This window comes from Hibiscus syriacus, unplaced genomic scaffold, assembly GCF_006381635.1.
Source record: "Hibiscus syriacus cultivar Baekdansim isolate YM2019G1 unplaced genomic scaffold, ASM638163v2 tig00001713_pilon, whole genome shotgun sequence".
Taxonomy (NCBI): Eukaryota; Viridiplantae; Streptophyta; class Magnoliopsida; order Malvales; family Malvaceae; genus Hibiscus; species Hibiscus syriacus.
Window position 1 is genome coordinate 487667 of NW_024061883.1, and position 24580 is coordinate 512246.

The 24580-nt window shown below is 36.5% G+C and overlaps 1 pseudogene; it reads left to right on the forward strand.

Annotated features, from left to right (window-relative positions):
* Window positions 1–745: 745 nt before the first annotated feature.
* On the forward strand, window positions 746–24288 carry LOC120132088 (annotated as a pseudogene).
* The last annotated feature ends 292 nt before the right edge of the window (window positions 24289–24580 follow it).

A 24580-nucleotide genomic window follows, 5' to 3' on the forward strand; every position in this document is an offset into this window, starting at 1 on the left:
GATTTTCTCATTAAGGTGTGAACTGTGAAGCAGAGGGGAAAAAAAGCAGAAGCGACTGGGAAAGCTGCATCCTTCTCTGTCTTCATATTTTATTTTTATTTTTATTTTTATTTTCTCTGCATTTTCTCAGAAACCAAACATACCTCACACTGTCCTTCTACTCTATTGTTAGAGTATATACACCGAACTTCTTTTTAAGGCTTTAATTTTAAAAAAAGATAACACTTTCTATTTCTTCGTTTGTAATGTTAATTACTTGGAATGTGGAGCGTTTTCTAGGGTTTTGAGATCGATCGGTGCTTTGAATTAGCCACTTCGAATTTTAAGTATACATTGTCGTTTCTTTTCAGGTAAGGGAAGAAAACTTTGATATCCCTGCTTTTAATTTTTTTCTGCTGTTTATTTTCTATTTTCTTGCTTGCTTGGATCCTGTTAGATTTGGCATGTCGTTTGGCTTTTTTAAGGCTTATTAATTGTCCGTTTTAGAGAAATGAAGAAATGTTTCTAATTCTGCAATTATTTAATACGGCTTTGAAATGGTCATTAATTATCTATTTCCTTACAATTTAAGTTTTTTTTTTATATTTTTTGAGCAACCAAATGATATGAAAAGGCATGGTGAAATTACATAAAGCTTGAAGATTTGGTATAATATTTGAAGGGATTTATTTTGATATTAGATATGACTCAACTGTGCAAGGCTTTTATGAGTTTGCGATGTTTCCAACCGTTTGTTTAAAATAAATTCCAGCTGTGGTACTTGAAGGTTTCACCATCTTATAAGCTTTGAGCTTGTTAATGGTGACTTAGGATTGAAGAGCACTAGGGTCTTTATCTTAAACAATGGTCCCCGCCATTTGCATTGCCTGGATAAGTCTTCAAGTGGGGTCTTGTATTAAAGCTAGATAAAAACTTCTGCTGAAAATTGAAAAGAAGTTTACCTTTTTAATCTCAAGCCTTTTTCTTCCTCTTAAAGCTCATACCTCAGCGTTGTGAATCACTTAGGAGAAGATGTCTCAGAAAACCGGGGTTCCTCCTTCTCACCGGTTTACTAAATCTTTGCCTGTTGATTTTAGGTTCATGGGTTCTCCGACTTCTGATGTCGTTGGATATGCTGATATAAATTTGGAAACGGATGGTGTAACCAACTTGAGTTCCCCTGGAAAAAATGGTGATTCAGGGGTCAAGGTTGTTGAAAGAGTTGGAAATGGTGTTGCTGATACTGAACAGGGAAATGAGGATTCACCATATAGTGGGAATGTTAAGCTGGCTGAAAACAGTCCTTCTGTTGGCGATGAGGACTTGGACTCCACAACTGCACCATTTCCTTCAGTATCAAAATCTAGCAATGGACACAGGTGGAGTGACATAACTTCTTATGCTACAAAAAAGGTAACTTATGGCTATTGGTTTTATAGTATTAGGTTATCCCTTTTGGCTTTGACAGGATCTACTCTTTTCTGTGTTTATGTTAAATCTCATGCTGAACTGTTGAATTACTTAATCTTGCTGTTTCAGAAGGTTCAGTCTTGGTTTCAACTTCCAAATGGGAATTGGGAGCTGGGGAGAATAATGTCGACTTCAGGAATGGAGTCTGTTATTTCACTTCCTGCTGGGAAAGTAAGCTTATATTAAGAAAGCATGGAGTATGAGTTCCTACATTAAGTAGATATGCATTTACTTGTATTCCATTTGTAGGTTTTAAAGGTGAACTCTGATAGTTTGATACCTGCAAATCCTGATATCCTTGATGGCGTGGATGACCTCATGCAACTTAGTTACTTAAATGAGCCATCAGTGTTGTTCAATCTCCGATATAGATACAATCAAGATATGATATATGTAAGAGCTCAACTTGTTTTACATCCATTTTAATCTGCACCTAAAGGTAAGTGTTCCTCTAACACTGTTGTTATAATCATACTCAATCTAGACAAAAGCAGGACCAGTTTTGGTTGCCATCAATCCTTTTAAGAAAGTTCTGTTATATGGCAATGATTACATTGAAGCATACAAGAATAAATCCATTGAGAGTCCACATGTCTATGCAATTGCAGACACAGCCATCCGGGAAATGACACGAGGTACTTTCAGTTTCTTATAGTTGTCAGATTTGATTTTTATTTTTATCAACTTTGTTATTATCAGAGTTTATGGTTTTAATACGGTTCTTTGTTTTTTGGCAGATGAAGTTAATCAATCTATCATCATAAGGTTGGTATTGTTTCTCCTTTTTTCCTTTCTCTGTTATTATATTTTACATGGATTCCACCAGTTTTATTTTTGCGCATCCTATACAGCTGCCTTATTTGTTATTTTTGATAATGGAAAACTAGTAACACATTCTGTTGATAAGTGTGGAATGAAAAATACAATAGTGTTCCTATAGAAGTAATCAGTTTCTCCTTTGGCTATAAATATACTTTGTTATTTATCTCTGCTTTCTTTGGTTATAAGGATCAAATACTTTAAACAGTTCCTTGCTTTTCAGATGCTGTGACTTCAGGACCTGTTGAAACATGCATGCAAATCTTTTTGTAACAAATACTTCTATTGAGTTAGGATACAATTAAGTTGAAAAATGGAGCACAGTTATTGAAGAATTATCTCTATCTTTGTTTCCTATTAAAGTCGGCTTTTTGAGTTTTGACTCTTTCTATGTTTAGCATGTCTAAGTTTGTGCGTGAATTTTTAAAGTATCTTTTGTACAGTTGCATTTAACCATGCTAGGTAAATTTTGGATCTTTCCTCTTTTTCTCCCTTTTGCAATTTTCAAGGAGATTCTCATCATTTTTCCTACTATAGATTAATCCAACTTATCTCTGTATAGCCAATTTTTTTTGTCTGTGCATGTGTAATATTTTGTTCTTTGATTTGCATGTCTTTTTGGTTTCTGTGTTACTTTATTCAGTTTGGAAAATACGTTATGTGGAATGTAAATTGTAAAGCCTTAAATTTCATAAGATTAAATTCCACTTTTAATAATTTGTATTATGAAATATCTGATCATTATCACAGAGCACATTTTAGGTATTTCTTATAGCTTTTGTTTGGTTTTTATCACGTGTACGTGCATGTAATGGTTGTGTTGCTATTTACTTGTAGTGGTGAGAGTGGAGCAGGTAAAACTGAGACAGCAAAGATAGCAATGCAATATTTGGCAGTTCTTGGTGGTGGAAGTGGAATAGAGTACGAAATATTGAAGACCAATCCTATCCTAGAAGCATTTGGGAATGCAAAAACGTTAAGAAATGACAACTCAAGCCGCTTTGTAAGTTCCATTTTCTTTCATGGCTATCGAAGTTTAACTTGGTTTACCAATTTGCATAGTATCAAATTTACTGAAATTTGATTAGATTTCAGCTACTAATATTTTGGTTAATATTTTTCAGGGAAAGTTGATTGAAATCCATTTAGTGAATCTGGAAAAATATCTGGAGCCAAGATTCAAACCTGTAAGGCGCTACTAGATTCTGAGATGATATTCATTTGTTTAAGCATAATTATTTTTCCTTCCTGAAATGAGGGGCTAACATCAAGTTTGGATTTGTTCTTCACATGGCAGTTCTACTAGAGAAGGTAATTTTTACACCACCTTGTTAATAGGTTCCATTGGATCTATTATTTTTCTGAAATATGTGTTGCTGATTTAATCTGTTATATGAACAGTCCAGAGTGGTCCAATGTGCAGGGGGAGAAAGGTCTTACCATATATTTTATCAGCTTTGTGCTGGTGCTCCTCGTGCTCTCCGAGGCAAGTTTGTTGCTATCGTTATCTTTCTTTAGTCTAGTATGCTTCCTCTTGGAAACAACTAGGGACTCAATTCTCAAGTTTATTGCTCGGTTGCTTATGATTATAGTCATCTTCGAGATTGTCTTAGGGTGTGCTGTTTTATTCAGTAGCAAATTAGAGGTTTCCACTACGAAGACCTGAAAATGTGTATTTTAACTCTCCTAAATGTGGTTGTTGATAAAAAGTAAACAACATAGTGGAGAAGAAAAAAGAACTCTTTTATTTTATATACTATGAACGGTGAAAATACATCTTTCCTTTATAGGAAAAGTTAGGAGTAAGTTTTCTTTTAGAAATAAACTACCTAGTAGTTATCCTTATCTATCTAGCTTTCTAAGAGTTAGTGTTATATTAAAATACTAACTAACAAGCCTTATCGCATAACCTACACTCCCCCTCAAGTTGGGGAGTAAATGTTGAAAAGACCCAACTTGGATATAATCTCATCAAAGGTAATTCTTGGAAGTGTTTTGGTGAGAATATCTGCTAACTGATTCTTCGTTGAAACATAATTGAGCTTCACCGTTCCACCATTCACCTTTACAGAGATGAAATGTCTGTCAATCTCCACATGCTTCGTTCGGTCATGATGAACTAGATTCTTTGCAATACTTATTGCAGATTTACTTTCACTTTGAAGTTCAAACCATTTGTTGGCACATAACTCCAACTCAGTTAACATTCTTTGAAGCCAAATTCCTTCGCAAATTCCAAGTGCCATTGCTCTAAATTCTGCTTCTGCACTATTTCGAGACACCACCGCTTGTTTTTTACTTCTCCAAGTAACCAGATTTCCCCAAACAAATGAACAATAACCAGTTGGTAGATCTTCTATCCATTAATTCACCTGCCCAACTTGAATCCGAAAAAATTCTTACTGTTCTATCATCACACTTTCTAAAAAGTAACTCATGTCCTGGTGTCATTTTCAAGTATCTTAGAATTCTATTCACAGTTTCTAAATGTTATTCTCTTGGATCATTCATATATTGACTCACTATACTGTTAGGAAACACAATATCAGGTCTAGTAAGTGATAAATAAATTAGTTTACCTACTAGCCTTTGATACTGTTCTTTGTTCACGGGACTTCCTAATTCTTCTCTCCTTAGCTTAAGATTTACTTCCATGAGAATTTCTGCCGGCTTACATCCCTTCATTCCAGTTTCTGATAGTAGATCAAGAATATATTTCCTTTGATTGATCACTATTCCTTATTTTGACCTTGCAGCCTCCATGCCTAAGAAATACCGTAAAGTTTCCAAGTCTTTGGTTTCAAACTCTTTCGCCAGTAGCTTTTTCAATCTTTCTATCTCCATACAATCATCATCTGTTAGAATGATATCATCCACATAGACAATCAAAATTGCCTTTTTTGTTTTTTGAAGCTGTTTTGACAAATAAAGTGTGATCCGACTGACATTGCGTGTAACCATCTTGAATAATCACCTTTGTAAATCTGTCAAACCGGGCTCTTGGAGATTGCTTAAGTCCATACAAGGACTTTAGTAATCTACATGCTTTTCCTGTATTACTCTTCACACCCGGTGGAATTCGCATATATACTTCCTCCTTAAAGTTTCTGTTTAGAAATGCATTTTTGATGTCCAACCGATTAAGCACCCAATTCTCATTGACTGCTAATGACAGTAACACTCTCATAGTGTTTTAGTTTTGCTACGGAGCAAACGTTTCATGATAATCAACTCCAAAAGATTGAGTGAATCCTTTCGCCACTAATCTCGCCTTATATCTTTCAATGCTACCATCAGCTTTCTATTTTACCGTGAATACCCATTTACAGCCGACTGGTTTTTTATCTTTCGGAAGATCAACTATAATCCAAGTATTGTTGTTTTCCAGTGCTTTTAACTCCTCTTATACTGCCTTTTTCCACTTGGGATCTTTCAATGCTTCTTCCATCGTATCTGGAACAGTAATGCTATCTACACTTGCTGTAAAGTTCTTAAAACAAGGCGTTAGCTTTCCATACGCAACAAATCTCTCGATTGGATAATTTCTGCATTTTCTTACTCCTTTCCTTTGAGCAATCGACAAATCATTATCATCAATTAAAGCATTTAATTCAGTGGAAGAACTCTGTTTACCTTCTTCATTCTCCAAAGGATTCTCGTTCGGTTCCTGTTCATGACAGTGTCCATGCTGCGGAGACTCGGGATTAGGTTAAGGGATTGATTTAGAAATTGGTTTTTATCGTCGTAAATCTACAATTGGGATTGAGGTATTTGAGGTGAGGTGATATGTTGATCATGCCGGGGTAAATATGTTTTCGATGGGCTGGTTTGGCAATGATACATTTTTTGGGTTCAATAGTGTTGTTTGGTATGGCTAGAGCAATTTTGTAGGCTTATTCGACTGGGTTGACTGGTTTAACTGGTTTGACGGTGCTGGTTGATCAAAAAGAGTTGGCTGCAAATCAAGTGACAATTGTTGTGAGTCAACAAACTGATATTCATTAAATGACTCCCCCTGAATAGCAGTTTTAAGGGAAAAAGGTGTTTTTTCAAAGAAAGTAACGTCCATAGTAATAAAGAATTTCTTTAATAACACTGAAAGCCCTTTTGAGTTGATGAATAACCCAGAAACACACACCGAAATGCTCGAGGATCTAGTTTGGACCTGAAAGGAATATTGTTATGAACGAACACAGTACAACCAAAACTCTAAGGGGTAACAATGAAGTCATCGGTTTAAAATTGGGAAAAAACTGAAGAAAAACATCTCTCGGACACTTAAATTGTAATAGTTTACTAGGGAGACGATTAATCAAATAAGTGACAGTTAAAAGGGCTTCCCCCAAAAATAGTTAAGAACATTTGTGGAAAAAAGTAGAGACCGAGTAATCTCAAGAAGAAAGTTTGTACAGCATGAACATTTGTCGAGTACATCACCTTTGCCGCACTACAAATTTCAGCCGTTGTTTCGTATAGCATAAAGTTTCCCCCCATAGAGGAATCATGGAATTGATGAGCCATGACATAATCATGGTATTCTCACTTAGCCAGGTTGAATATTTAGGATCCGTCACAGCAGGAACTGGTGTGGTCTCCAAAATATTGTTGTTTGCGTCGACCGTTATATAAAGGCGGACAGATTGGGACCAAGGGATATAAATATCACCATTCAATCGGTGACAGGTGATAGAGGTTGAAGAAACATCAGAAAGGTTCGAATTGGGCGAATTAACGAGGATTTCTGAAGTGACCTTCGATGAAGAAGAGGCGGAATTCATGATCGATGGCTAGATTTAGGGTAAAAAAAATCGGTTAGGGTTAAGGGAGAAGGATCGGTCACCTAATTGATACCATGTTGATAAAGAGTAAACAACATAGTGGAGAAGAAAAAGAACTCTTTTATTTTATATTATGAACGTTGAAAATACATCTTTCCTTTATAGGAAAAGTTAGGAGTAAGTTTTCCATTAGACATAAACTACCTAGTAGTTATCCTTATCTATCTAATTTTTTAAGAGTTTGTGTTATATTAAAATACTAACTAACAAGCCTTATCGCATAACCTACAGTGGTATTTGAAAAGCATCCATGAGATAACTAGTTTAGTTGTTGCATTCCTTTTTATGCTGTTAGTTTTTTGGAATAATCTTATAGTTGAAGAATCATGTTCTATCTTCTTATTAAGTTATGTTCTTTGCCTTTGTTCATTCAATTTTGGCCTACAGAGAAAAAACATGAGTGAGAAAGGTAGAGAGAGAAGTAGAGAGCGGGTGACAGGTCGTTCTTCTTCCGATAAAGAATGGACTGTTTTCGTAGACAATCTTAGTAAGAGAGTTACTAGAAGAGAGTTAAGAGAGATCTTCGATATTTATGGTCGTGTTTTAAGGGTCTATATTCCAAGTTTTATGGTGAAACCAAATTATAAGTCATCAACGTTTGCCTTTGTGCAATATGCGATGGAGGAAGGTTGTAGAAGAGCGATTCAGAACATCAATGGAACGCTGATAGATGGGAAGAGAGTCTCAGTGGGGGTTGCAAAGTATCAGAAGGAAAGGAGAAGAGCAACTGATGACAAAAAGTTCCAGGTGAAAGGCAACAAGCATGTGCGAGGGGAGGAAGGTAGGCAGCAGGTGGTAATGGGAAAGCCGAGCAGCCCGAGGGATGGCAGAACGTATAAGGAGGTGGTGAATGTGGAGGTAAGAGCGGAGCACGATAGAGCGGGAATTAAGGGAGGACAAAATTTGAAAGCAAATGGGCTAAGGAACGTATGGGATATGCACATTCCTTCTGAAGATTCAAGTTGGGTGAAGAATTCTTTAACAGGGGTTTTGAAATATCCCCGTCAGTCTGATATGGTGAAAAAGGCCCTGGCGAAGGAGGGTTATGAGGTCAAAATAGTAAGCTGGGGTTATGTTAAGAATGCTTGTATCGTTATATTCAGTTCTAATGAAGATTTCTTAAAGGCTTGGTCGTACAGTAGAGAGAAGTTGTTCCTCTGGTTTAAGTGGTTATCTCCATTGTTAAACGAAGAAGGAGTTCCACTGGCGTACTGCTTGGTAGAGTTGGTGGGGCTACCATTTCTTAGTTGGTCTGCACCTTTTCTGGAGAAACTTGCAGGAATGTGGGGAGAGCTTGTGAGTATCATGGAGGAGACAAAGAATAGAGATGATCTTTCTTCAGCGAGATTACTGTTAAGGGTAGCAAGTCCTTTTGATATACCCGAATATACTTATGTAGGGTCATATGGAAGATCTTTTAAAGTCATAATCAATACGGGACAGAAGTGCAACAATTTCCAAGCTGGAATCGGAGAGGAGCTGCAGAAGTATTTTGATGATGGGAGTAGTGATGATTTTTCGAAGGAGGATGAAGGAGTCAACTCAGAGAAGGAAGACAAGTGGGAGAAGTCAGCAGAGGAAGTAGGGTCAAAGGTGGACACGTGGTTACAGCAGGGTCAAGAAAGTGGGAGGTTAAAAGGTGGCGGGGAACAATCTCTGAAACATAAGTCCCACACGAAACCTATCATTAATGGGTTGTCAGAAAATTTTGAATTTGAATTTGAGTCTAATTCCTATAGAGATTTTGCGGGGCTAGGCTGCGAAAGGAAGTGGATCAGTTACATCCAGCCCAATCTGATTCTAATGGGGAATCATCTTCTCCAGTCTCTAAAATAATTCCTGCTGGGCCTGCTGTTAAAATTAAGTGGGATGGGCTGGATAAACAAAATAAGTTCCAGTCTCTTTATGATTTAATGGAGGATGATAGTTGCAATATTCCAGAAGAGGATAATGGGGAAGGCCAGGGTGATGAATTTCTGCTCGTGGTAAGATAGCAGAAGGAAGTTTCATGCAGGAGGATAATAATGGAGATTTATGAAGAGCTCTAAAAGTTGGAAAAGGACATTCAAATTATGCTTGTCTGTCAATTAGAAGTGCACCCGTGGTAAGAGAAAGGTCGATATGCTAGAGTCTATAGAAGGTCAAGAAATAGACGAATTTGGTTAGATGCAAATAACGAAACAGAATTATTTTGTTCAGAGGTTAATCTGAATCAAGGCAGAAGGCAAATGAAAGCAGATATTTTCAGCAGAATTTTTCAGAATATAGGGGAATTGGTCAGGAAGAGGATATCAATTGTTCATTAGATGTTCCGAAGACTCCGAATGTCCCATTAATTGGCAGTAATCATTCAGAGAGTCTGGCAGCAGCTCCTTACACTGCTTCAGGGTCTCGATTTAATAAAAGAAGGAAGAGAAGAGCTCTAATCAGTGAAGCTTTGGAAATGGTGAATATTTCTACTGCTTCTTCATCTCTTTTCTCGAAGCTGGTAGAGGAAGCAATGGCCACATGGGAAGTGTGTCAGATGTTAGGTATTTCTTTTAAGGAAGGGAGGAAGGCTTTTATTGATAAAATTGTGAGTCTTGAAAAGGGTTTGGAGGTAGGAAGGGAAGGGTGATATGCTGGTTTGCAGGGTATATTTTGGTGTTTGGTTTTGAAGTCAGTATAGCAGAAATTTAGTATCCTTACTTGGAACATTAGAGGTTTAGGGAGGAAGGAAAAATCTTTAGCAGTGGCAAGGCAAGTTAAGAAGTTAAAACCTGTTATGATTTTTATTCAAGAATCTAAACTTGACCAGTGTCATGCGTCGATCTTAAGGAGGATTGGAGGAAATTTGCTGAAGGGAGTGGTGGTTTCTCCTGCACAGGGGTCTAAGGGTGGTTTGATTAGTATGTGGAATGAAAACGTTTTCAATGTCACTATCCAACATGTTCATAGTAGGTTTATAGCATTAGTGGGGAATTTTTTGAATGGCCAAAAGGAGTTTGTCTTCATTAATGTCTATGGACCTGTTATTGAAGCTGATAAGGAGGAATTCTTTGGGGAGCTGCTGAGTTATGTTAATTGACGAATTTGCCAGTTTGTATTGGGGGTGATTTCAATGTGTATCTTGTTCCGGAAGAAAGCAAGGGAGATCACAAAATTGGCATGCTATTGAAACTCTTAGATCATTTATACAACAAGCTAACCTTATGGATCTGCCTATGTCAGAGGAACTTTCACCTGGTGCAGTAATAGAGAGTTGTCAACATGGGTTAGACTAGATCGATTCTAATTTGTGGCAGATTTTTGAACAGCTTTCCTAGGATTTCACAATGCCTTTTACCAAATCAATTTCAGATCATAATCCGGTCTTGCTGGAGGATGTTAGTCACAACTGGGGCCCCAAACCCTTTAGGCTATTTAATTTTCTGTTAGAGGAGAAAGGGTTTGATGATTTGGTTGAAGGTTGTGTGGTTGATGAGAAGAAGAGGAATAGAGGGGGATTTTCAGGTTGTTACAAAACGCGAAGAAGAAGATCAGAATTGGCCTGGCAGCAGTCATTTAGGGCTGGCAGACTCCATTTCGCTGCTTGAAGTTAAAATAAATGAATTGGATTTAAAGTCACAAGGTGGAATGTTATCTAAGGGGAATGGGATCAGTTGATTGAATTCAAAATGAGCTGTGGAGATTGTTAAGGATCGAAGAAAGCATTTGGTGGCAGAATTCAAGAAATAGATGGATCAAAAACGGAGACAAAAATACGAGGTTTTTTCACCTTACTGCTATGAAAGAAATAGTGTTAACACTATTCATTCTCTGAAAATTGAAGGGGTGGTAATTTCGGATCCAGTTAAGATAAAAAACATGTTTATGAGTTTTTCAGGACTGCATACAACACAAAGCGGCTTTTGAGGTTGAGGGTCTAGATTTTGATTTTATGAAAATATCAGCAGTTCAAAGGATTTATCTGGAGGAGGAATTTACAGAGCAAGAAGTGTGGAATGCAATTTCTTCTTCTGATAGTGCTAAAGCTCCCGGTCCGGATGGTTTTACCATGGGTTTTTATAAGAAATACTGGAATCATTTGAAGGAGCAGATTATGGAGTTTGTTTCAGATTTCTTTGAAGGAAAGGAGTGGGTACACGGGGTTAACCACGCTTTTATTACCTTGATCCCAAAGAAAGGTAATCCGGAGAGTATAGAAGACTATAGACCCATTAGTCTTGTGGGCAGCCTATATAAAATTCTATCAAAGTGCTTTCAAAGAGACTTATTTCTTGTGTCAAAGATATTATCAGTCCTAATCAGTTTGCATTTATTCCGGGGAGACAATTGTTGGAATGTGTTGTGTGGCCAATGAAGGAATTGACAGTTGGAGGAAACAAGGCTTAAAGGGGTTGTCTTTAAAGTAGACTTCAGCAGAGCGTATGACACAGTGGAATGGCAGATTGTTATAAGATTATTGAAAGAGATGGGTTTTGGTGATAGTGGTGTTCTTGGATCACACAATGTATTTCCACAGCTTCTATATCGGTCCTAGTCAATGGGTCCCCTACAGAAGAATTTCTTATTGATAAAGGATTAAGGCAAGGATGTAGCCTCTCTCCTATTCTGTTCAATGTTGTTGGGGAATTGCTTCACAAGATGCTTTCAAAAGCAGTGGTTTTGGGTCTGTTTCAAGGGTTTTCGTTCGGCAATGATCAAAACTCCTTTAATTTATCACACCTTCAGTTTGCGGACGATTTAATTATATTCTGTCGAGCCTCTATTACCCAGATCAAGAATGTTAGAAGAGTTTTGAGGATTTTGGCCTAATGACGGGGCTCCATCTCAATTTAGCCAAAGTAAACTTTATGGTATTAATATGGAGAATGACTTACTTGAAGAATGGGCGAGGGATATTGGCTGTTCTATTGGCTCTTTCCCGACAGTTTATTTAGGCCTCCCTTTGGGGGCAAAAAAGAATTCAGAGAAGTTGTGGGAGCCGGTCATAGAGAACTTTAGTAGAAAATTGGTGGGGTGGAAAGCTTCATCTTTATCCATGGCTGGCAGATTGGTGCTTATAAAGTCGGTACTTTCATCTTTACCCATTTTTTACCTATCTATTTTCAAGATGCCATCTACTATTTCTCAACAGTTAAATTCTTTGATGTCGAATTTTCTTTGGGGTGGAGGGGTGAGAAAAAGAAATGCATTGGGTTAGTTGGAAAAAGATTTGTAAGCCGTTGAGTGGTGGAGGTTTAGGAGTTGTTGATTTGAATCTTACCAATCGAGCGTTGTTGGGGAAGTGGGTATGGAAGTTTGCAAATGAGAAAGACTCGATATGGAAGAAATTCTTTTGTTGTAAACATAATGTGAGTTGTCATTCCTTGGATATCACTAAGGCCCTATCTCATAAAGACTCGTGGATTTGGAGGGGAATTGTCAATAACTTCTCAAAGAATGACTTCATTGGAGGGTGCCTTAGATCTCATGCAAAAATTCAAATAGGGAATGGAGAATCTGTCTCTTTTTGGAAGGATACTTGGCTTGGGGATTGTCCATTAAAAATACTTTTTCCTAGGATTTTTGCACTTTCTACTAACAAGGTGGCAATGTGGCTGCTTTTGGTAGTTTTGATTTGAATGGATGGGAGTGGAATATTAAAACAAGGAGGAATCTTTGTGATTGGGAAGTGTTGCAGTTGGTTGAATTATTGAACAGCCTTAAAGACATTAAACTGATTGAATCTTTGGAGGATTGCCTGCTGTGGGATGGCTTGGGGGACGGGCTGTTTTCTGTCAAAGAGTGCAGGAAATCTCTAGACTCTGTTTATGAGGATACATTTCAGTGGAGAAACTGTGTTTGGCTGGGATTAGTCCCTCCTAGAGTGGAGACTTTCCTTTGGCAGCTATCTCATCAAAAGTTGCTGTTAGAATGGAATTGATGAAAAGGGGGGTTACTTTAGGGGAGGATACTCTCTGCCCTTTTTGCAATCTATGTGAAGAATCTGTCCAGCATCTTTTTTTGTTCTGTCAGGTTTCGTGGGACTGTGGAATAAATTAATTTGTTATTGGGGTATTGTTTAGCTTTTCCACTTGACCCTCCTTCCTTACTTAGTTCTTGGTCTGATTTGAGGCCTTCTTCGGTTATTTGGAAGTTTATTCCGGGTGTAGTGCTATGGTCAATTTGGAGAATCAGAAATGAAATTATCTTTGATAATGGTAAACTGGACAAGCTTTCACTGTTTTTCACTGTTCGCTTAAGGCTAGCAAGATGGTTTCTAGCAAAATATCCTCTTTCCTATATTAAGGTGGATTCTTTAATTGGTGATCCTTCCTTGGCAGATAGTATCTCTGCCCCTAAGGAACTTCACAGATCAGGGTGCGGGTGGATTCCTCCTCCAGTTGATTTTTTTAAATTCAATGTGGATGGGGCTTGTAGTAGAGTTGGGAGAGTGGCTGGAATAGGGGTCTTCTCAGGGATTGGAATCGGGTTACACTCATCTCTTTTTCAGAAAATGTTGGTCCTTCTTATCCCTATTAGCAGAATTGAAAGCTGTAAGAAGAGGCATTGATTTCTTTTTCTTCAGAATGGTTGTTGAAGGGCAGACTCATTATTGAATGTGATTGCAAGCTGGTCGTGGATTGGATCAAAGATCAAGCTTTGGTTCCTATTTCCCTTTCGAATTTTGTTAAGGAAATTGTATCTATTGTTTCTTTTAGAAATTTTATTGTCAGGTGGATTCCAAGGTCTTGTAATTGCGAGGCTGACAAGCTAGCAAAAGAGGGGATCGGGTGATTTTTTTTTTTTTTTTTTTGTCTGTTTCAGTTGGTGTCTGTTTCTGAGCTTAGAAGCTAGAGGAGTGTGTGAAGTCTTATGTTGTTTGTAAAAGTGTTTTTAAGTCTTATGTAACTTGGCTTTCATTAATAAATTGAGGTACTCTTTTCCTCCTTCCGCTAGTTGGGTCTTACCTTATGGGTAAGATCCTCTAAGAGGGAGGTTTTTAATGAGACCTCCTATTCCTATCAAAAAAAAAAAATTTTGGCCTACAGAGAAGATAAATTTGAAGGATGTGGACGAGTATAAATATTTGAAGCAGAGTAATTGCTATTCTATTACCGGGGTTGACGATGCTGAACAATTTCGCATAGTTCAGGTACTTGCTTATTTACCGTGAATATTATCTCTTTGATCCATTTATGTTTGTCACGATTAATGCTTTATAATTGAGAAAGTGGCATTTGCGGTTTTGTGTACTATTCTAGGAAGCTTTGGATGCTGTCCATGTTAGCAAAGAAGACCAAGAGAGTGTATTTGCAATGCTTGCTGTAGTACTGTGGCTGGGAAATGTGTCATTCACTATGATTGATAATGAAAACCATGTTGAAGCAGTGGAGGATGAAAGTAAGAAATTTCTGTAAACCAATTTGAAAGACTCTTATTGCCTGAACTGGATTCATGTTTTTAAATTCTATTTTTATATTATACCTCATGACCCTTCATAGATGATTGAAAATTCAACCATATAGCCTTCACCTTAACCACCTATCTCACTCTTCTTTCTGAAAATTGACTTGGAGAGGGAAAAATGAATAGAGGCACAGGAGAATTCAAACTAAAGTTTTGCCTTTGCTTTGGCCTTATTTTTAAGTTTTTATTGCCAATTAGTTTTAGGTTGGATGCTTGAACAATAGTTTGAGTCCAATTTGTTTATTAACCTAGGGGTGTAATTGAGCAAAGGCAAGCTCAATCTATAATATGCTTGAGCTTGAGTGTGCCTCAAAGAAATTTGAGGTTCAACTTGAGTGGAATCAAGTTTAATTTGGTGTAATATTGAAAGCTTGATACATGCTTGACTTTTGATTATTTATGTTTGATCTCGAGTTCGAGTTTGAATTGAGATTTCTCAATACTTTATTTTTTTCTGATAAGAATTGGAGGTCTCATTAAAACCCCCCTTCATAATTGCCGAGATACCAAGGGTATTGCAGCAAACAGCTGAAGGAGGAAAAGAGTACCTCAAGTTTTATTAAAATATAGAAAAGTAAGGTGCTTGTGTACAATAGGAACCTCCCTGATGTCTGAACAAAACAGACCCCAACAGAAACCTCATCCTAACAATAGATAACCAGGGATCAACCATTTCCAGCTTTGGCTAAGCTATCTGCCTCTGCATTAACAGACCTAGAAATAACATGGAGAATAACTCCCCTCTCCAAAACTCTATCAACTATATCCCTATCCACGGTGTCGTATAAAGCCGGGCACGAAACTAGATTCTTAATCCATTCAATACTAAAAAATATGAGAAAGCTCAATTAGGCTCGTCTGCTACTCATGTCAAACATTAAGATATTCAAATTTGGTTTGTTTAATATTTCAAGCCACTTGACCTCAAGCTTGACACTTCAATGACGGAGTCGAGTTCTATTGTTTTTCGAGCTTAACCAAGTACATTGCGAAGATAGATGACTTGTTTACACCCCGGTTGCACTTTTTTTAGTGATTTTAGATCTTTATTTTATTTTTTATGGCAGTAATTTGTGGCAGGGTCAAGTTTAATGTCCTGTATACTAGATTTTCTCTTTTTTATTTGTTTCTATTTGTATTAGGCAGTTGTGTTTGTCTGTCACTTGTTTTTGCTTATAAATGTCTTCATTATTTTATTCATATCGCTTTTTATCGGTCTTGATCTAATCACTCAATATTGCTTTTCAGGTTTAATCAATGTTGCCAAGTTGATTGGATGTGACATTGCAGATCTTAGTCTGGTTTTATCAACTCGCAAAATGCGAGTTGGTAATGATAATATCGTCCAAAAGCTAACACTATCACAGGTAATAAACTAAGAATTGTTTTCTATACAAGTACTATGCTATAATTTGTCTAATAGTTCACAAAAAGTGTAGGCATTCTATTTCAGTTTGCTTAGAGCATGTGAGAGAAGAGTTCTTCAGATCTAGAATTCCCCGTCTAAATTTTCAGTAACATTTCTGTGACATCCTTTTCTCTCCATCATGGTCTGTTTGTTGGCCTGTTTGGTCTCAAGTATTGGCTTCATTCTATTCTACCTTATATCCACATCTCTCTCCATTTGGAAATCAATAGGGATATGACTGCTCTGCCATGCTTTGAAGAATCAAATTAGAGAACAAAATATGGCTGAACTTACATGTATAACATCTTTGGGTTTGAAGTAGTACTCTATATGTTTTACATAAATTAGTACGACATCTTGGTTTTAAAAGGTGTACCTCGGGCATGCCTAGGCGCAAGGCACAGGCAGGCACTGAAGATGGCGCATGCCTGGGGTGAGGCGAGTTATAAGAGACGTGCTTTAGGCGCCAGGCGCTGTGCCTCTATGACTTTCGGTTTTTTTTAAATATTAATATTTTAATAAAATATAATATTTTAATATTAAAAAAACCCAACTAGAAAAAAGCTCACTCACGATACTATTCAATCACCAAACATAATCCCCAATATGCTTTCTCTAGTTTGGTGGGAGAAGGGGAGGAAGGAGGGGTCACCACAAAAGTTATGTGGGAGAAAAGGTGGATAGAGGGTAAGGAAAGGAAGATACGAGAATTGAAAAGAGAGAAAAAAACACAAAAAAAGATTAAATAAATTAAGAACACAATAGAGAAGATGAAAACAATATGGAAACAACACTAAAGAATGACTAGGCTAACAGTCATAGAAGGAGAAACAACTGCTTTAAAGAACAGAAAAGAGAGAGCTCTGTTTTAAATTAGGTTGAATCTTGGTGGTGGCTAGTAATCACAGGCTAGGATTTATCACTTTCTTTGTACCGACTTTTAAGGGTAAACTACTTACAGTCACTACCAGTTTAATAGGTGTTCATTTGGTCATGAACGTTTTAAATATTACACTACAATCATTATAATTATCAATAAATTATAAAATAGTCACTCTTCCATTAACCCAACTAAATTGATGATCTGGCATAACATAAAAAACTAATATCTAATTTAGTCCTTAAACTATAAGTATAATTTTTATTGAACCAAAATCTAACTTAGTTGGGGAACTTCTCAACTTATTGCTTCTTAAGGCGGTTTCTGAGGGGTTGGTAATTGGTAGGAATGAGGGTTCTTTTGACTTATCTCATCTACAATTTGTAGATGATCTCATCATTTTCTGTGGTGCCTCGAAGATGCAGATATTAAATGTTAAGAGGGTTCTAAGAGTTTTTGAAGTCATGTCTGGCCTTCAACTGAACCTAAAGAAAAGCAGATTATTTGGCACTAATACTATTGAAGAGGAGGTCGAGGAGTGGGCGAGGGCTATTGGTTGTTCAATTGGATGTTTTCCTTCAGATTACCTTGGGCTTCCTCTTGGTGCAAACAGAAATTCCTCAGCCCTTTGGGATCCGGTTGTTCAAAACTTCTACAAGAAGCTTGTCGGATGGAAGGCATCAACACTTTCATTGGCAGGGAGATTGGTCCCCTCCTCCTAAGGGATTCATAAAATTGAATGTGGATGTAGCAACCAGCGGTGACTGGAAGAGAAGTGGAATAGGTGGTATTTTAAGAGACGATGCAGGTTCTATTATAGGTTCTTTCCATGAGGCTTCTGGCCTGGGTTCACCTACTTTGATGGAGCTAAAGGCTGTTCAGAAGGGATTATCTTTCTTTGATTCTTTTCGAGGGTGTATTAAGGGTCGGTTGATAATTGAAAGTGATAGTAAGGTGACAGTGGAATGGGTTAAGAATGTTGAATAATGTCCTGATGTGTATGTTATAATTGTCAAGGATATTGTTGATAGGCTTTAAGATTTGGAGGGTGTAATTAGATGAGTTGCTAGGACAGCTAATATAGAGGCAGATGGCTTAGCTAAGGCTGGAATAGGCTAAGTAGAGTGTTGATGTTACGGGTATTTGTTTTTTGGTTTTCAGGTTGTTTTGTAAGGGGGTTATTCTTGATGTTTTTAAACTTTATGTATCCTTTATATTATTCATGAATTCTAAGGCACTCTTTTCCTCCTTCCGCTGATTAAGGAGCTTCTCTACGAGCTCCATTAATCATGAAGGGGTTTTTTAACAAGGACTTCACTTATTATAAAAAAACCATTGAGTGATTTCAGAAGTCAAAAAATTGTTATTCTCTCTAAGAAATTTAAGTTTGTGTAGTTATGTTTGCCCTACTAAGTATTTGTGTGTTGTCAAATTATTAGTTTGATTTATATCAAATAGTACAAAAGGTGTGCCTCACATACGAAAGGTGCGTGCCTGCGCCTTGCACCTTGCGCCTAGGCTCCAGGGACCTTTTGCCCTTAAAAACCAAGCATGACATCTATAATTTCAAGATTTTACTCTCTTTAATTCTCTTGTTATTTGTTTAGCTTTGTGCCTCATGCATGACACAGTAGCTTCGCAAAGTTTCTAAACTGCTTGTTTCTATTTCTTGATTAAGTATCAAAACTTATTATGTCCACCATTGTTTATGGACCTCTCTGACTGATGATTGTCCTAGAATCTAACCTTTTACAGTTGAAGTGAATTTATTCATATTCTAATATTAAGACGTTGAGATTCATAATAAAATTATTCTTTCATTTTCAGGCGATTGAGACAAGAGATGCCTTGGCTAAATCAATTTATGCTTGTTTGTTTGAGTGGCTGGTAGAGCAAATTAACAAATCACTTGCTGTTGGCAAGAGGCTAACAGGCAGATCTATCAGCATTCTTGATATTTATGGTTTTGAATCATTTAATGTATGATTTAATAATGCTTTTATTCTCTCCGTATGTCTATATGACTCCTTGTACATCCAATTGAGAATTTCTTTTGTTACCCAATCAACATTTTTCTTCTTTACAGAGGAATAGTTTTGAGCAGTTCTGCATTAATTATGCAAATGAGAGATTGCAGCAGCATTTTAATCGCCATTTATTCAAGTTGGAGCAGGAGGTAGCTTCTGTTTTATGTTTCATACGATTAGATTATGAGTTTAGTTGATTGATCTGAATTGTTTTCATTTAGAACCTGACTGAAGCTTAATAGATTTCTTCAACCATTTCAGTTCAGTGTTTTGTACTGGTTAATAATGTGGAACAACGACTAGAAAGGATAATGAATTAGTATGAAGTAATAACAAATATTATAGTTTTCTTTTGCACATTCATTTGCATGGAAGTGTTTTGTAAACTAGTAATGAATCTTTGAATCTTCAGCGATGATGGTTGAAACTACTTTTTTACATAATTAATGATGTTGAAGAATGCAGTCAAATTGAGGGCATGCATTAACTTTCTCCATGAACTAATGCAGAAGAATGCAGAAAGATTGGATTTCTGTAGAAACACTCTTGAATTAATCTTTTTACAAAAGATGATAATACATTGCTTTGATTTTGCACTGGACATTTAGTTTATTTAGGGTATTAATGCGATTTAATCCATAAAGGACCTGTTAATTTCACAATGACTAATACTTTTTCCCTTTTAGGAATATATTCAAGATGGAATTGATTGGACAAAAGTTGATTTTGATGATAACCAAGATTGTCTTCGTCTTTTTGAAAAGGTAAGGGGTTCATTTTAGTGCTTTTCTTGCATGGGTATGGCTTAGGAAATAGTGAAGTACTTTGTACCAAGGTCTAACCTTAAGGTCTTGTGGAGGTTATCCTACTTTAGTGCTAGTCTGATCTTGTTGTTCATCATCATGTCTGAAATATTGATGCTTGCTTCTAGAACTAATATCATTTATTCTTTGCAGCATCAATTTATAAAACACGTTTCTTCCAATCTTATGTTTTAAATTTGATGCAGAAACCTTTGGGATTATTGTCTTTGTTAAATGAGGAGTCCACTTTTCCTAATGGCACAGACTATACCTTTGCCAGCAAGCTCAAGCAGCATCTGAATTCAAATCCTTGTTTTAGGGGAGAGCGAGAGAAGGCTTTCACCGTCTCTCATTTTGCTGGAGAGGTATTATTTTCGTTGGTTGTCAATTTTATTGCCCCTCTTTTGTGTTTCGAAGGTACTTGCCTCTGTCTCATACTAGTTATTCATTGTTCAACATATTGGTGGTGAATAAAAGATGTGTCACTTATAGCTTTTACTATATTTTCCTCCATGTGTTTTAACATAGTGATTATCATAATTATGATAACTGATATGATAACGTTGGCCTAATTTGTCAATTCATCTTGGTCCCAATGCAGGTTACGTATGACACAACTGGATTTTTAGAGAAGAACAGAGACTTACTGCACCTGGATTCAATTCAACTACTGTCTTCGAGTTCAGGTCGGCTTCCTCAAGTATTTGCATCAAATATGCTTAACCAATCTGAAAAGCCTGTAGTTGGTCCTTTACATAAGGCTGGAGGTGCAGATTCTCAAAAGTTGAGTGTTGCAACTAAATTTAAGGTGAAGTTCTTTCCAAATTTCAAGTGTTCATTTCTTTCAGTATGATCAATCTTCATGATGAGCATGAATATGTGGAAGAAGTTTCTGTTGAATTAGACGCACTAGTCTATATGTGCCAATGATTTGTATATTTTTTTTTTCATTCTTTATATGTGCCAATGATTTGTATATATTTTTTTCATTCTTTCTATAAAATGTACAACAAATAGTTTTGATCTCCTTATCCTTGTTTATACCAATCCAATACTTGACATTTTATGACAGTTTGATGCTTTTGCGAATGTTGTTGCTTCTTGCTATAGGCTCATGCACATCTTAAGTCAAAATTGTCCACTGTTTATCTTATCATGAGTTCCTTTGGTCCTCTTTTATTTCTTGTCTCAATTTTCTAGGCTGCATGGAATGAAATCTTGATCAATTTGGGATGGGCTATCCATTGTCTCAAATGTGATTCTTGCATCTGTTTTGTTGGTCTATATTTAAATCTCAAGATCCACCTTTTATTGTGTTTCATCTAAAACCTTTTTCAAATAACACATGAATCTCCTAAATCTCATTTTTCTCAGTCATAGAAAGACTAATTTAATTGCTTTTGGCATATGTACTTTTCTTTTTCCTATATCTTTCATCCATGGACAGGAGGCATGACGATCCTACTGATTAGGGAGGTTTTTAATATGAAAAATTGTGTAGGTTCCCATCCTTCTTAGATTACCGTTTCTGTATTATTTTATAGTGAACCTATATTCCAGATGAAATATTGATTTAGCATTTTTACATGTTTGGCATATAAAAGAGTTCAATCCCTTTGTGAATGTAGAATGTTGTTCTGTGTGAAAGAAGTTAGATATCCATCCTAAGAAAAATTTTATAGTGTATATAGTTGTAAACTCTTGCTGTTTGAATATTGCGGTTAATGGTTAATTTAGCCTCTATTCCTCTCCTTATTTTACTTTCCGCAATACAGGGTCAACTCTTCCAACTAATGCAACGTCTAGAGAGCACCACTCCACATTTCATCCGTTGTATAAAGCCCAACAACTTTAAGTCTCCTGGATCATATGAACAAGGACTTGTTTGCAGCAATTGAGATGTTGTGGAGTCCTAGAGGTTGTTCGTATATCACGGTCTGGCTTTCCTACTAGAATGTCCCACCAGAAGTTTGCCAGAAGGTATAGAAGAGGAAATCATTTTCTTTTTGCCGAAGGCAGTACCATTTACTTTTCTTTTGTTTCAGTATTTTAGACAAGGTTTGAGAGTTTAATGATGATTGTTAAGCATATGATTCTTTTCCATATTTTTCTTTTGGATTTCGGCTGTTTTTGATTGGTGATGCTGGTTTGTTATGCACCTTTCCTCAGGTATGGTTTCCTTCTAGTGGAAAATGCTGCCGCGCAAGAACCACTTAGTGTTTCAGTTGCAATTCTTCATCAATTTAACATTTTGCCTGAGATGTATCAAGTTGGCTACACAAAATTGTTTTTCCGTACTGGACAGGTACAATAAAAGAATTTTGCCTGGAAACATTGCCATAAATGCTTGTTGGTGTAGCTCTTTGATAGTTAAAACATTAAAAACTTTTTAAAATTTTTCTTCTTATCTTGATGAATTGAAATAATATTATTCATGCAGATTGGGGTTCTTGAGGATACAAGAAATAATACTCTTCATGGTATTTTACGTGTTCAAAGCTGCTTTAGAGGGTACCGAGCTCGCTGCCACTTTAAGGAGCTTCAAAGAGGAATTACCACCCTACAATCATGTATTCCCATTTTCTGTTTTTATTGATATAAATTATATTTATGCAAAATAAGAAATTGTCAAAACTTGATTTTCTTATATCTCTTGCTACAGTTGTCAGAGGAGAGAAAACCAGGAAAGAATATGCTGTTTTACTGCGGATACATAGAGCTGCTGTTATTATTCAAAAGCAGATAAAAGGAAGAAATGCTAAGAGAACATTCAATAACATTAGTGATGCATCGATTGTGATACAATCAGGTATGCATTTTGATTTTGTTTATTGTTTAAGTATATATTATTGTACATCAAAGTGCCCTTCTCTAATTCATGAGATGGTTAAAAAGGGATTGCTGGAAAACATTAAACATTGTATGAAACTGAAAGCAGTCCATAAGTGAATTTGATAAATTTGGTTTTGGCTGTGAAAACTAGAAAGATATTGTAGAAATATACAAAGCAGGTTTAGGTTAGACATTTTCTTCGGTACAGTCGGCATTTAAAAATCATGCCATTGAAATAGCATGCATAATTTAATCATGTGCTCTATGCTGAAGCTATTCGTGGCTGTTTGGTCAGAAGATGTTCTGGAGATATTGGATTCAAGTCTGGGGTCCCTAAGGTACAATGATCATCTTATTGTGCTTAACTCATAAAATTTACTTATGGTCTGATTTTTGTGTAATTCCTTCTTACCATTTATCAAATAGCATTCTCTGGGGAGCGATGCTAAATAGTGTTTTCTTTTTCTTTTGATATGCATCTTAGATCGTAGTCAGTAGTTTACTACTTATTCTTGGGAGCATTAAATGCCAACACTTCCCGAAATTGGCATCGTATCTCAAGCCCCTCCAATCTTTTTGTCTCCCATTTTTTCGGATTTTTTCTTAGTTCATTATGCAGTTCGGTCACAATTCTCAGAAAACATTGGCTATTATTTCAAAAGAACACGAAAAATAATTCTTCCAAACCGTTTGCAGACCAATCTGTCAATAAGTTCTATGATCCTATTTTTAAGTTGATTCCTTTCTTTTAACTGTTTTGCAGATTAAATTTTCAGTATGGTTCTGATTGCTATTCTAGTCCAGACCTTACTATTTAGGATCAATTGTTTTTAATTAATTTCGACTTTTTCTTAGAAGATATGTGCATTCATCCTCTTATTGTATGCATTTGAGAGTTGAGACACTATAAATACTAATGCAGGCGAGTGAATCAGATGAAGTGCTGGTCAAGTCATCATTTCTTGCTGAACTACAGCGACACGTTCTTAAAGCTGAGGCTGCTCTGAGGGAGAAAGAAGAGGAGAATGACATCCTCCACCAGAGGCTCCTACAATACGAAAGCCGTTGGTCTGAATATGAGCTAAAAATGAAGTCCATGGAAGAAGTGTGGCAGAAACAAATGAGGTCGCTACAGTCCAGTCTCTCCATTGCAAAGAAGAGCCTAGCAGTCGACGAGTCGCAGAGAAGTTCAGATGCATCGGTCAACACAAGTGATGACAGAGATTACTGCTGGGATGCAGGAAGTAACGTTAAGGTCCCCGTGAGCAACGGGTTGAGACCAATGAGTGCAGGTTTGAGCGTTATAAGCCGGTTAGCAGAGGAATTCGAGCAGAGGAGTCAAGTTTTCGGCGACGATGCAAAGTTCTTGGTGGAGGTAAAATCAGGGCAGGTAGATGCAAGCCTGAATCCGGATCGCGAACTTCGAAGATTGAAGCAGATGTTCGAAACATGGAAGAAAGATTATGCGGGGAGGTTGCGGGAAACGAAAGTGGTATTGAATAAACTTGGAAGCGAAGAAGGTGCATTTGACAAGGTGAAAAAGTTCTGGGGCAGGAGGAACAGTACCAGGTATAATTAATGAAACTTATTTGCTGTGATGCCTGTTAGCTGCATATTTCTATTGGTAATCAGAAATTATTGAATAGAGAAATTGTGAGGGTTTTTGTTTGTTATAAATTTGGTTCCAAAATTTATGTATATTGTTTTAAAAGAAGGGAGATAATTTATGCCCACAAAGTTTAAGCATTTTTGTCGTAGAAATGCTGAATGCTTGTATTCTGATAAACCTCTCATTAATTGTTGCTTTCTACTGTAGTATAACTATTACTGTTTGTTTTCGTTTTCTCATCGGTGTGTATTCAATCTGTTTAATTTTTTTTATTAGTAGTGGATGATTACATGGTATTATCTATTTTATCAATTTATTTTTTATATATTAATAACCTTTAAAATTGAAAAATCAAATCGATTTTATAACTGAACTAAATTCGTTCTTAATTGAAAATCAAAATAACCAAATTGATATTTCTCTTACTTTTTATGATATATTTATAAAATAAAGACCTTACATCGTCGAATTAAACGTTTAT